The 12,690-nt window shown below is 43.3% G+C and overlaps 1 protein-coding gene across 3 annotated transcripts in view; it reads right to left on the bottom strand.

Moving 5' to 3' along the window:
* FNDC3A (fibronectin type III domain containing 3A) overlaps positions 1–11,029 on the bottom strand; it is a 207,363-nt gene extending 196,334 nt beyond the window's left edge. Inside the window, exon 1 of one of the 3 annotated variants that reach the window (XM_048849789.2) lies at positions 10,908–11,029. The gene's annotated coding sequence lies outside the window, so the exon portion shown is untranslated. Of the gene's footprint in view, positions 1–6,539; positions 6,556–10,907 lie in introns of those variants that run through there. The other 2 variants (XM_048849826.2, XM_075128431.1) reach the window with 2 other exon arrangements.
* Positions 11,030–12,690: the final 1,661 nt, after the last annotated feature.

Here is a 12,690-nt window from a genome sequence, read left to right on the forward strand (position 1 = left end):
AGTGACGAAAGATTACATTATTCAATTCTGTCTCTCCTGGCCCTCTTTCACCATTTCTTTTCAGGAATCCCTCTCACAAGCAACTAAGAGAAAGTTTTCTCTCTAAGAGCTCAGAATAATAGAAGGTATCCTGCCAGTATTGTAGGTACATTTTTTATTCATTGTGTTAGACTTGAGTAAGATGAGGATAAGATGGAAATATAGTATTCCATGGCATAGTCCTCACCACTGAAATTCTCATTAGATTTTATGGAATCTTTTAGGTTCAGTATTACTCTTGCATCTTTTGCCTTCCTCTGCAGCATGGGGCACAGGTCACTTTTAGGTTTAAAGTAGTGTAAATGGTATATTCGCTGTAACGAAGTCTTTAAACCATGATTTGAGGACATTGGTAACTGAGGCAGAGGTTAGGGGTCTATTTTAGGACGGGGTATGTGAGGTTCCGTGGCTTTCAATGTGCAGGAGGTCAGATTAAATAATCACGATGGTCCCTTCTGACCTTAAAGTCTGTGTCTACATAGTTACAGCCAGATATTACAGTGCATTATTGACAGACATTATGGAAAGATAGAGGAAGGAGAGTTATTGCCAAAGTCCTCTTTCCATCAGTAGGTATTCTAGTGTATTTATTATCTTCTTACAGTGGTATACAGACATTTACAGTTTTTGTCAATGTGCCTACTTGTATTTATCTCCTTAATCTGAAAGAGATCTCTCTCTCCCCCAGTACTTAATCCACATCTGCCTCCGAGGCAGCAAAAAACAAACCTAATCTAGTTATTCCCTACTTTGCTGTGAAAAGATGAAGCTACCTCCTGATAAATTGTAGAGAATAGCTAACTTCAGTACAAAAATTTAAAGCACATTGAAAAACTGAAGTTGGGACTCATAAGATTTACTTTAATATCAATCTAATATCAAACTAGTGATACAGTTTAGATTAGGGAGGGGACATGAGACAAGGCCTGGCAACAGCCCTGCTTAACACACAAGACTGTGCTACACAGGACTCCTGGTTTTGCTTACTGGCAACAGCGAATAGTGTACTTTGAGCAGGATTTAAGCTCTTTACAAAAGAAAAGCTGGATGATTTTGAATATGAACCTTTTCTTTAAATCAATTAAAGTTGGTGTGCAAGCAACAAGACGACTGACATAACTATTTTCAACCGTGTGCTACTAACAGAACCAGAACTTTACTGTTAAACTATAAAAAAAAATCAATGTTCATTGCAAAATACTCAATAACAATACGGAATGAGAATCATTAACAGAAAGTGGCAGGACTAAATATGAATTTAATCAAGCTAAATACATTTAGAAGTATTTATCCAAACACAGAATGCAGTAATATTGATAACAGAAAATATTATGGAGACAAAACAAATTTATAAGGAGAAAAGCTTGAGAGGCAAACAGGTTTTTGGGCCACAAGTTTCTTTTCAGCAGAGCTAGTGAAAGGAAGCCTCTAGAGTGCCCTGGCAGGAGTCCTTTCGAAACAAGGAATCTTCATGGACAACACTTCCTCAGATTTTGGTACAGTTTTTGTACATTGTGGATCGCACCAGTTTTCAGCTATGACAATTCAGGAAGCCAACAGAACAGAAGTGAATCTTTGAATTGGCACTTAATGAAACATCTTAATTGAAGTTAAATGCACAGGATAGCTCAGTGGTTTGAGCATTGGCCTGCTAAACCCAGGGTTGTGAGTTCAATCCTTGAGGGGGCCATTTAGGGATCTGGGGTAAAAATTGGGGATTGGTCCTGCTTTGAGCAGGGGGTTGGACTAGATGATCTCCTGAGGTCCCTTCCAACCCTGATATTCTATGATTCTAAATAAGATTCCCAAGATCTGGTTTTATTCAGCCCCGATGTGCCAGTGTTTTTAGTACAACCACCCTGTTTCCTCCTTGCTACATTTCATATCTTCCTCACTTCTCAAACTCACAATACTTCTCTCCCTGCAATAAGTCTGTTTCCCTTCCTCATTTGTTCTCTGTTACAGGTTGGGGGCTGCTATTCAGTTCTACAAATAAGCCTCTTCTGTTTCCAGAAAAGGATACTCCTAGTGGAATCCTGCATCACTGTGCATGTGCAGAATTAATGTCCCCCACAGATTTCTTTGCTTCCCCGCAGAAAAATGACTTTCTGACTGGGAAGCAAAAGGAAGCTGCAAGAGCAGTCTCACACCACTCCCTAGCAGCGCAGGGACATTGTTTCAGGCACCCGGAGCAGCTGGCAGAAAGGTAAATCATCATGGGGTTGGAGACACCCCAGTCAGTGAATCCTAACCTGAGCCAGGATCAGCTGCTAGTCCCGGCTGAGCTGGAGGCAGAAGGGGACAGGACTTCCTCTTCCCCTACAAGGAGTGGCTGGGGCTATGTCAGACCCACCCCCAGAAACCTCCCCCAGCTGCAGGAAGCTCAGCATCCTCCCCTGCTTCCTGCACCCATCACTCCTCAGCTGGGGGGAGGGGTCACTGTATGGAGCACACCCCATCCGCCTAAGACCCGTGCATCTGGACCTCCCATACCCAGACACCCCTGCCAAGCCTCACCCCGTACACCAAGAACTCCCCTAGCACTCCATACCTGAACCCCACCTCACTGAACCTCAATCCCTGCATCTGGAGTCCCCCTGCACCCAGATCTCCTGCCTCTGGACCCCCACCCTTGCACCCAGACCACCCCCCACTGAGCTCCCTGCACTCAAACCCCATCCTGACGAGCCCCACCTCCTGCACCACCCTGAGTCCTCACATGCCACTGACCCCTGGTGTGCCTGGTGCAGAGGGGCAAGGGCCCAGGCTGTTTCTGGGGAAGGTCCAGGCCTTGTGCAGCCCTCACCACTGAGTCCATGTCCCGGGGTGGGTGACGGGGAGCTGAAGGGTGAGCTCCCGCCTTTGAGCAGCCAGTGGCCTGTGCTCCCCACTGCCATGCTGGAGCCTCTGCATTTATTTATTGAAAAAGAAAACTTGCAGAATTTTAAAATATTTTGCACAGAATTTTCAATTTTTTTGGTGCAGAATGCCCTCAGAAGTAAAAGGAGCTCTCTGCCTTCTCCCTGGCAACCATATTCAGAGAAGCTCCAGTTGCCTTTCAAGGAGTAGAGGAACCTTATTCCTCACAAAGCCAGGAGTCCCCCTAGCATTAGACAAAAGCAGGCTTTGGAGCGGGGGAGGGGGGGGGAGGGAGAGAAAATTAAAGCAGACTATCCTCTCATCTGAGCAGAGAAAGCTAGGGATCCTCTGCCAACCATGCTGCACACTTTCCCCATGGAGAGGAATACAGGGAAGTTGAGTCTCAAGACCCTTCCCTTCTCCAAGCAGTTGACTGGCAAAGATCTGAGCAGGGCACAACTCTGCCTCAGCTCAGCAAGAACTCAACTGTACAGAAAGAAAAGGAGTACTTGTGGCACCTTAGAGACTAACCAATTTATTTGAGCATGAGCTTTCGTGAGCCACAGCAGAGTTTCTCTCAAGCACTCACAAGAACTGCAAGGTCAAGCTGAAGAGTACACTATGCCTGCGATCTCACACTCAGTTTATAACAGTTTGGTCTGCTTACCACATCTTAAACTGCCTCCTTTTACATATTTAGTATTTTGTATTACTACAATGATTACAACAAGAACGTCACAGTCATGCTGCTGTGAGAACGGGCTGACCTTTAGTTAAGAGGCATTAACTATTGTTCAGGATTTTTCTTCCCCCATTTTTATTTTTCCCCTCCCCAAGAGGACAAAAATCATGGCAACACTACTTCTGCCTGAGGTATGCTTCTTCCAAGGTCCCATTGGTGTTTTAGCAACATTCCTGGAGAAGTGGCTAAGCAATTTACAGGTATATTCTTCCCTTAGGAGGATGAGTCTGCAGTCTCCACAGCATCTTTAGTCCCTGCTGATATGGAGGTAGAGAACTACATTTGGTCTCGAGCTTGTGTGTTACCCAATTCATACTTCCCTTGCATTTCACTCTCAGCCACAGTTTCCCTTCTTCATCCCAGCATCTTTGGTCTCAAGCCCTTTCCCCAGGTTCCTCACCTCCCCATTAGGTTCACTTCATCCAGCGGAAACAGTTCTTAGGGGCAATTATCCCAGTAAGAGTGTCAGGGCAGATTATATATTAAATCAGCATAGACAAAGGCTGGATTTAAACATCCATCAGGCTGCATACTAGACATCCAGCACCTACTCATTATGTAGTTTGGGCTTCCTAATCTATGGAGTTAGATAACTCTGACAGGGTACTTCCTTTTTGAAGCCATATCAGGTCAAACTACAGTAGATCCTCAGAATTACGAACTGACCAGTCAACCACACACCTTATTTGGAACCGGAAATACACATTCAGGCAGCAGCAGAGGGGTAAAAAGGAAAATACAGTACTCTGTTAAACGACTAAAAAAATTAAGGAAAAGCAAAACTTTTCTTCTGCACAGTGAAGTTTCAAAGCTGTATTAAGTCAACGTTCAGTTGTAAACTTTTGAAAGAACAGCCACAACGTATTGTTCGGACTTACGAACATTACAGAGTTATGAACAACCTCCATTCCTGAGGTGTTTGTAACTCTGAGGTTCTATTGTAACATTCCCTCTCCTTCCAGGAATGGAGTAATGTACCAGGCATTTACAACTGCAATATATGCATTTGACATTTTCTTTAAAAACGGTCTCCTTCTGGTTTGATGTTGACAGCGATTTCATGAGCCTCTTCCCCCTTCTTCTCCAAGATGCTCTTTTTCTTCAAGGGTATGTAGTTTTTCAAGATTTTCCATTCCCACCCCCAGCTCCAGCCCGCACAAGCCAGCAACTACTCCAGCCAAGGAGAGCTGGACATGTATCCCTCTGATCTGAGGCCAATGCTCCTGCAGTTAACTGGGCGATGCAGGGTCAGAAAGGAGTAATTTGAGAAAGGTACAAAAGTACTCCAGTCCTGAAGGACGCCAAGTACACTGCTCCTGTAACACACCTAGTCTCTGCCGCTCTAGGGACCAGTGGACAAACAAATATTGTCAGAAGGATACAGATCAATCCTCCATCTACACTATTACAGTTTAGTGTTTTGTGAACCAATAACTGTAGTACCTCATGTACACAGGGCCAAAATGCATCCATCATGGTCCCAAATCAAACTAAAGCTTTGGACTTTGCAAGGTTGTAACACTATGTTTGATCCCAGCATAAAGTCAGGCTAAACTGTACTTCAGCCACAGCTAGTCAGAAAAAGTGACATTTCACACAAGCCTTTGAGACTGTTTGGTTTTCTTTCTGAAGCATTCAGAATGGACCCATTATTCATTTTCAAAATTTTAATCAAAACACTGAAGACTTAAAATTTTCAGTGAACAAAAAATGTAGTTGTTTCAGCAATGTTTAATATTTTATAAAAACTGAGAAAATATTGAAAAATGGTATAATTTCATGAACATTCTAGTTTTAATAATACTGGACACTGATGTGTTGTAACCAGAATCTGCAACAAAGCAGATTTTCATAGTGCACACACCATCTAAGGTCCTCATTCAATAATGTACTTATGTGCCTAACTTTCAGCACATGAGAAGCTTTTAACTTCAATAGGACTACTCACATACTTACTGTGCATCCGATGAAGTGAGCTGTAGCTCATGAAAGCTTATTGCTCAAATAAATGTGTTAGTCTCTAAGGTGCCACAAGTACTCCTCTTTTTGTTAGATACACGTTTACCTTGCTGAATCATGGCCTAAGAGTATTGGAGCTGCACAGCCTTAGGTAATGCAGATGTGCTTTTGCTCATAGTATACTGCTGCTACAGAAGGGAACAGAAAAATCTGTTGCAGTATATTAAGGATTATTGTTGTAGGCAGTTGCAAAATAGCATTTAGCAGCAGATATATAAGTATTTTAGACACTACCTAAAATTAGACCACTTCAGAACAAGTGAAAACTTTCAAAGAGAAAGATTATCTAGACTCTAGAGCACTAAAAGCTACCCTCTTGCCGCCTACTCCACAGAAAAAAACAAACACACACCATCACCACATACACAGATCAGCAGAGCTCCATTAGGTCTAACTAAGTTGTTTTAGTTCATTATACTGACTACATCTATTTAAGATTCCAGGGGTCCTCTTCACAGTTTCCAGAGACAGTTTTCTAAACATACAGTATTTTGATTTCTAATGTCAGAAAAAAGCCTTTAAATCATAAATCAAAACACAGTGTAGTCTAAATGTTTTTTGGTAAAACTTTTAATCTTTCTTCCAATAATCCTAACTAATTTCCTGCATCAAGCAGCTCCAACGAAGAAAAAAGTTGTTCAAACAAACTAACCACTTTAAAAAAAAAAAAGCCAAATACTTCTATTTCGCAACAAGAGCCTCAGATATGATGGAATGAGGGTGTTTTTTTTTAAAACTCTATATAAATATGGCTCAGAAGTATGCCTAGTGGACTAAAATTATACCTTCAGAGACCTGATTTCACCTTCTGCGAGGGACTTATATTGTGCAAACATTAAACACTCGCATGGCCAGTCAACCTCCTTCAAGGCTGCAATACCTGTTTAAAAGCACTGACGCTCCAGTAAAGACCATCCTCATCTCATGAAGGTACTGGGATATTCCCAGAGGAAGTCTCTGGCTAACATGGCTCTGGAAACCTTATTCCCACCATGAAGTTGGTGAAGAGAGTTCAGAAACACAATGCTACTGCTGTGTCACTTCTTGTGGTTTCTGGAGGGAGATGTCGACAAATAGGCTACTGCCACCTTGCACATCGTGCACTTCAATGTAATGCGTATCCGGAACCATTTCAGGGAATCTTTAAAAAAAATTAACTGTGATGAAAAAAATTAGTTAATCACACTGTTAAACAATAGAATACTAATTGAAATTTATTAAATATTTTTGGATGTTTTTCTACATTTTCAAATATATTGATTTCTATTACAACACAAAATACAAAGTGTACAGTGTTCACTTTATATTTTTGATTACCAATATTTGCATTGTAAAAATGATAAACATAAGAAATAGTATTTTTCAATTCTCCTCATACAAGTACAGTAGAGCAATCTCTATAGGGAAAGTGTAATTTTAAAATGTAGATTTTTGTTACATTAATGCACTCAAAAACAAAACAATGTAAAATTTTAGAGCCTACAAGTCAACTCAGTTGTCCTCCTTGTTCAGCCTATTGCTGAGACAAACAAGTTTGTTTACATTTACGGGAGATACTGCTGCCTGCTTCTTATTTACAATGTCACCTGAAAGCAAGAACAGGCGTTCGCATGGCACGTTTGTAGCCCGCGTTGCAGGGTATTTACGTGCCAGATATGCTAAACATTCGTATGTCCCTTCACGCTTCAGCCACCATTCCAGAGGACATGCTTCCATGCTGATGATGCTTGTTAAAAAAATAATGTGTTAATTAAATTTGTGACTGAACTCCTTGGGGGAGAACTGTATATCTCCTGTTCTGTTTTACCTGGATTCTGCCATATATTTCATGTTATGGCAGTCTCTGATGATGACTCAGCACATGTTCGTTTTAAGAACACTTTCACGGCAGATTTGACAAAACGCAAAGGAAGTACCAATGTGAGATATCTAAGGATAGATATAGCAATCAACCCAAGTTTTAAGAATCTGAAGTGCCTTCCACTTTCAGAAGTCTTAAAAGAGCAACACCCCAATGTGGAAACTACAGAACCCGAACCACCAAAAAAGAAAATCAACCTTCTGCTGGTGGCATCTGACTCAGACGATGAAAATGAACATGTGTCAGTCCGCTCTGCCTTGGATCATTATCAGGCTGAACCCATCATCAGCATGGACGCATGTCTACTGGAATGGTGGTTGAAGCATGAAGGGACATATGAATCTTTAACACAACTGACACACAAATATCTTGCAATGCTAGCTACAACAGTGCCATGTGAACGAATGCCTGTTCTCACTTTCAGGTGACACTGTAAACAAGGCACGGACAGCAAATTGTAACCAAACTTGTTTGTCTGAGCGATTGGCTGAAGTAGGACTGAATAGACTTGTAGGTTCTAAAGTTTCACATTGTTTTATTTTTCAATACAGTTTTTTTCTGTACATAATTCTACACTTGTAAGTTCAACTTTCATTATAAAGAGATTGCACTACAGTACTTGTATTAGGTGAACTGAAAAATATTATTTCTTTTGTTTTTTACAGTGCAAATATTTTGTAATCAAAAATATAAAGTGAGCCCTGTACACTTTGTATTCTGTGTTGTAATTGAAATCAATATATTCAAAAATGTAGAAAACATCCAAAAAGTTAAATAAATGGTATTCTATTAATCTTTTTAATCACGCAATTAATCACAATTTTTTAATCACTTGACAGCCCTAATTTTTAACAAATCTAGCTAAAATTCAAAATGAAGAGTCAGAACACTTTCAAAAAATATCAGAATAAGGAAGTCACACTTTTGATTATTTTTTTTTATTCAGACAAAAATATATGCCAAATTTATCCCAAAATCTTGAATAGTGTTATTTGACTGAAAAATGCATGTTGGGACAAATAGAGTGTTTGCCAAAAAAATTCATTAATCAGGATTTTATACAATCATGTAAAAATGTATTACCAAAAATTAATTCGAATCAGTAAAGACCCTTAAACTTTTTGTTGTCAGACACTAGTCTGGGTATATATTTTTTAAAATTTAGTTTCATATATATATTGTTTCTAGTCTTGGCTAAATGCAGAGCAAGAAAGGGGGAAGCTGGCTGCTCCATACTGACCTATGAGACAGAGCATAAAACAGGGATTTAGATCAGACACCAGAACACCACATCAGACAACAAAATTCATGACTGCAAAGATCCAACTACAGGAGGACTGAAGCACTGAATCCAATCCTCTTCTAGGAAGCAGACGCATTTTTCATCTACTGGGGAAAACAGAGGAGCTAGTCCCTTACCTGGTGCCCTCAGCATCTTCCTTCACCTATTCTGCTCTAGAGAGTGCTTTAGTGAAAGATCAGACCAGAATTGACTGCTGAACTGAACCTGATCTTCTGTGTCTTCTCAACAAGCATATTTGTAGCCAATTAGCTTCTGGGGTTCCATGATCCTGTTCAAATTTGTATATAACACCCCACTACCCAACCATCACAATTTGGCCCCTATTCTGAGACTCATGGGACCTGGGTTTTATTCCCAGCTCTGCTGGGTGAACTTGTGTCAGTCACTTCACTTTTCTGTGCCTCAGTTTCCCCACCTGCAAGATAGGGATACTGAAACTGCCCTCCTTTGTAAATCATTTTGGATCTATTGATGAAAAGTGAAGCAGAAGAGCTAGGTATTACTACTCCACTACTAGGAGCACATTAGCCACTTAGATCTCCAGACCAGACCCTTTAGCCTTTCCCCAACTGAATCCTTACGTATTTAGGCATCTAAATACTTTTAAAAAGCTGGCTCTTGCACCTTAAGCAGTGAACAATCTGATTACCTAGTGCAGAGTTTCAGAGTAACAGTTTGGACACTGCCTGCTCAGCTGCCTACCATGTACAGCCAACCTCAACACAGAGCTATGACAGCCTCTACCTTCAATCAGGGACCACCTTTTTTTCCCAACAGACACCCTTAATATGAATATACATATATATACACACACACAATGACCAAATCTTGCAAATATTTGTGCAGATAATTAACTTCATATAAGCAGGTGACCTTGGAGAAGTCACTGGCTCCAATGAGTGCACTTCTATGGTCTTTGCTGGGCTGTGACTTGTATTATAGCAGTTGACAGTATTTGAGATTATGTATTTTTAAGAAGCCATTTTAAGACATTGTACTAAATTAAAGAAACAACTACCGAGTACCCGCAAGCTCTAAAAATAAAAAAGCTGGTATTTTTGAAACTTGCAAAAGAACTTGTGAATTAAGACACTGTATGCCAAGCGGTAGTCTACAATGAAATTTTCCAATGTGGTCAGAAACCACCTTGAAAAAACAAGATTTAAAATTAAGTCACTAACATGTGCATAAAAAATTGTCCACAAAGTGTTGGGGTTTTTTTAGGTTATGAAAACAACTTATTGTTCACATGTTTACTTGTTACCTATTTCCTACAATAAAAATAGGCTCATCAGTTTCACTTTTACTGCAAGTTGGTTTCACTTTCTGATTGCCAGGAAGCAACAAGATATTTTTGTTTGCATTCCACACCCTATGCCTACGTGGATTTTTTTTTTTTTTTTTGGTTTTGGATTTTTAAAAGTTAAAGAACCATGAAAATAATTCCATTCATATTACCGGTTTAATTTATCTATTTTAAGAATGTGGAGGGTCAGTCTAGCTGGAAACGTCTCTTTAAATCCTAACTACACTGGCAGGTTTCATACGATTTCCAATAGAAAACCAAGCCACCCTGATCAATTCTTATGGTTGGGGAAGACGAGTTACGAGAGCACGTTTTCTAGTTTGCAGGGGAAGACAGCATCTTCCGGAACAGGTACTGCAGCCAGCCACGTCCCTGCTGCCCCTTGACTGCCGAGCCCACCACCTGTACTGGTAACGCTTCAGCCATGCCCCCGCACTCCCATCACACGATGCACCCCGTTCACTGCCTAACTTTCACCAAGAGACTTGTCCACTGACAACGGACTTTACACCGCGCCAGCGGCACGCGCCGCAGCCGCCGCCCCGCGCTCTGCCCGGCCCAGCGCCCCTGCACACGGGCATCCCGGCCGGAGAAGCCCAGGCTCAGGCGGCGCCGCGGAGCAAGGGGGACAAGGCTTACGCCCAGGGGTTTGGGCGGGGAACGAGCCCAGGCAGCCGAAATCCCGCTCCCCAGAGCCGCCCAGCCGGGAGGGTGTTGCCCGGCCGCCCCCGCCCCGTTGCTGGGGGGGAGCGGAGCGGAGCGGAGCGGAGCGACTCACCGCCAGGGCTCCGCAGCTAACGGTTCGGCGCCCCGCACCGGCAGCCGCCGCCGCGGGCAGGGAGCTCCCAATGGCGCAGCGGGAGGCAGGGGCGGGGCGGGGCGGTTCCAGCGGCTTTCCCCACCTCTCCCCGCCCCGCGCCCGGCAGGCTGCCCCCGCCCCCTCAGCTACCTGCGCGGCGCCCCGGCCTGCCCCAGCAGCGCAGCGCCGCCTCCCGCGGCCGCCCTCGGTCAGGGGAGGGGGAGACGCTCACCCAGGCGAGACTCGGTTCCAGCACGCAGTGCGCTTGCGCTGCGGGAGGGGGGGGGGTGCCAGCGGAGAAGCACAGGGTGGGAAAGGGGGCTGGGCTGGGCATAGAAAGCCCCGCCCCCTTCTCGTTGGCCCTGGGGCTCAGGGGGTGGGGGCGGCAGGGTGTCCAGGCAGGGCTGGATGCACGAGCGGCCCCTCTCTCAGCTCCTCTGTGGAAGGGGAGGACAAATAGCCGGGTGCGTGTCTTTCACGGGCCTCTTTAGTAGTCATGGGAAAAGGTAGCAGGTGTAGGGCCAAAGTCCTGGGAGGCCTAGTTCAGCCTTCTCACGCCACTTACTGTCTCCCTGGAACATCAGGAGAGGGCCGGGGCTCATGTTACTTTGAGCACACTGATGGCTCTCTGTGGCACTCAGAAGCAAGCAGCAGGCACATGCTTATTATAGGTACCAGTAGTATAGCACTGCTACCCTTCCTTCTCCCTGGCCACAGTAACTAACAGCTGACACTTCAGGGAAAGGAGTAAAAGTTATGCATCTCCAGTTATTCGGTAGCGTACACGAGGAAAGGAGGTGCTATCCTTTCTTAATACCCACAGTTTTTAAGTGGCAGCCTGAATCATGAGCTATGATTGTCCCTTGCTTAATGTTTATCATTTTAGACATTATTATGGGTCAGACTTAACCAGCTACAGTATTTGACTTAGGGCAAGTCTACAGTACAAAATAAAGTCGACCTAAATTACGTCAACATACAGCCACCACAGTAATTAAATCACTTTTGCATGTCCAAACTACACTCCTTGTGTGGGTGGTGCATGTTCTAACTACCAGCACTTGCACTGATGCAGAGAGCAGTGCACCATGGGTAGCTATCCCACTGTGCAACTTGCCACCATCTAGGGCAGGGTGGTTTGAGAACATAAGAACGGCCATACTGGGTCAAACCAATGGTCCATCTAGCCCAGTATCCTGTCTTCCATCAGTGGCCAATGCCAGGTGCCCCAGAAGGAATGAATAGAACAGGTAATCATCAAGTGATCCATCTCCTGTCACCCATTCCCAGCTTCTGGCAAACAGAGGCTAGGGAAACAATCTGTGTCCATCATGTCTAATAGCCATTGATGGACCTATCCTCCATGAACTTATCGCGTTCTTTTTTGAACCCTGTTATTGTCTTGGCCTTCACAACATCCTCTGGTAAAGAGTTCCACAGGTTGATTGTGCATTGTGTGAAGAAATACTTCCTTTTGTTTGTTTTAAACCTGCTGCTGTGAATTTCATTTGGTGACCCCTAGTTCTTGTGTTATGAGAAGGAGTAAATAAGGAGAAAAGGTTTGCAATGCTTCATGGGGGGCAAATGAGTCATGCAGGGGTGACTGGGAACATGATTTCAACATCCCATGATGCAGTTTTCTCCATTCCATAGTTTTATCTCCATCCCATAATTTTTTACGCCTCTTTTCAAAAGCCCTGCAAACCAGCGCGTCCGCCATCCATGAAAAGCAGGGATCCTGCACAGCTCTGTACTATTGTTA

Source organism: Caretta caretta, chromosome 1, assembly GCF_965140235.1.
Source record: "Caretta caretta isolate rCarCar2 chromosome 1, rCarCar1.hap1, whole genome shotgun sequence".
In the NCBI taxonomy this organism is placed as follows: Eukaryota; Metazoa; Chordata; order Testudines; family Cheloniidae; genus Caretta; species Caretta caretta.